Source organism: Tamandua tetradactyla, chromosome 11 (genome assembly GCF_023851605.1).
Source record: "Tamandua tetradactyla isolate mTamTet1 chromosome 11, mTamTet1.pri, whole genome shotgun sequence".
Taxonomy (NCBI): domain Eukaryota; kingdom Metazoa; phylum Chordata; class Mammalia; order Pilosa; family Myrmecophagidae; genus Tamandua; species Tamandua tetradactyla.
Genome location: NC_135337.1, coordinates 87,114,975 through 87,117,026, shown reverse-complemented (window position 1 = coordinate 87,117,026; position 2,052 = coordinate 87,114,975). Strand labels below are relative to the sequence as shown.

Below are 2,052 nucleotides of genomic sequence, written 5' to 3'. Positions count from 1 at the left end.
GGAAAATTTTTATTTATTTAATTTTTTATTGTAGTGATATATATATACAACTTAAATTTTCAAAGCCTAACTATTTTCAACATGCTATTTGGTAATATTGATTGTAATAAAATATTGTGCTAACAGCACCAATATCCTTGCCCCAACTTTTTCATCATATAGTGCAAAATAACTACTCAAATGATTTTAAAATGAAATAAAGTCTAAAAGCATTTGAGATGGAACATACTGCCTTGGAAGAAAAGTTTAAAATTATGGACACAAAAGTCTTATTAGCAATACCATCAAGGAGAAGCAGGAACATTTGTTTACACTGTCATTTTCAGATAAAGGGCACTAAATCTCTATATAATTAATAAGAAATAATTAAGGCAGTATATTTGCAATACAAACCATAGCATTTATGTTAATTTGCTGAGGGCTACTTGTACTTAAATCTGCCTTGCTCTTGTCTTTCTTCCAGCAGTTTCATGAGTTACATGGAATTAGAGAATGAAATATGTGTTTCAGAATTTATCCTCCTGGGACTCTCAGAAGACACAGAACTGCAGCCCCTCTTATTTGTTCTGTTCCTGGCAATGTACCTGGTCACTCTCATTGGGAAGCTGCTCATCATCCTGGCCACCATTTCTGATGCCCACCTGCACACGCCCATGTACTTGTTCCTTGCTAACCTGTCTTTTGCAGACATTTGCTTCACCTCCACCACAGTCCCAAAGATGCTGGTGAACATCCAAAAACAGACTAAAACTATAAGTTATGGAAACTGCCTTACCCAGATGTTTTTTTTGCACAGCTTTTGGAGGATTAGACAGCTTCCTCTTAACTGTGATGGCCTATGACTGTTACATGGCCATCTGTCACCCACTACACTGCATGGTCCCCATGAACCCCAGGCTCTGTGGTCTCTTCCTGCTAGTGTCATGGATATTGAGTGTTCTGAATTCTCTTTTACATAGCCTAATGGTTTTGCAATTGACTTTTTGTACAGAATTGGAAATTCACCAGTTTCTTTGTGAGTTTACCCAAGTCACACTACTTGCATGTTCTGACACCTTCGTCAATGACATAGTGATGTATTTTTCAACTGGAATTCTGGGTGGTATTCCACTCACTGACATCCTTTTCTCTTACTCTAAAATTGCATGCTCTATTTTGAGAATATCACATGGAGGCAAGTATAAAGCATTTTCTACCTGTGGTTCTCATATTTCAGTGGTGTCCTTGTTTTATGGTACAGTCTTTGCAGTGTATCTTAGTTCTGCAGTTACACAAAACACAAGGGCAAGTACAATAGTTTCCATGATGCTCACAGTGGTCACTCCCATGTTGAACTCCTTTATATACAGTCTTAGAAACAGGGACATAAAGGATGCCTTAAAAATAATTTCATGCTAAGACGCTATTTACAAGGATTCTTCGTCTTCAAGTTCAGAAATTTACTCTTCATTAACAGATGTTAAATGCTGTGAAATGAAAATCAAATTAATTTTGTCAGTGTAAATAAAGTTAATATGCTATTTGCTTTATTACTAGAACTTTATCTCTGTTTTTCAAATGATCAAAAACCATTGTATATTTTGTATTTTCTTTAAATCATTTGACATCTAGGAATATATTCCCAAGATTCAGTATTGATCTGAGCTGTTCTGCCTGAATATTCAGTAAATGTTTAATACAGGTCATTAGGGACATATAAAATTATTGCAATTACTGGAGGATTTGAGGTCCATCACCTCCCTGAAAGCAGAAATAAACTGCTCCTGTTATATGCTTTTGGTGAAAACCATTTCTCATCTCAAATGTTCTGTGCCTATTTCCAGGGTTGTGTTAATCATTCCTGAAATAGGACACATTCTAGACTTGAGTCCAAAGTGATAAGGTTCAAAAAGCCACATCCATCTCCATCTATGACATTCTCTTGTATATTCCATAAAACTTAAGTGAGGGTATAAGAGACATTACAGCCCTGATTCTTCAATCATTGATGGTTTAACTGATCACTGGATTTCTTTCAGGAATGCAAATTTACTCTTTAAAAATGGTTTTCAT

The 2,052-nt window shown here is 35.6% G+C and overlaps 1 pseudogene; it reads left to right on the top strand.

Moving 5' to 3' along the window:
- Positions 1-479: 479 nt before the first annotated feature.
- On the top strand, positions 480-1,398 carry LOC143649216 (olfactory receptor 7A10-like; annotated as a pseudogene).
- Positions 1,399-2,052: the final 654 nt, after the last annotated feature.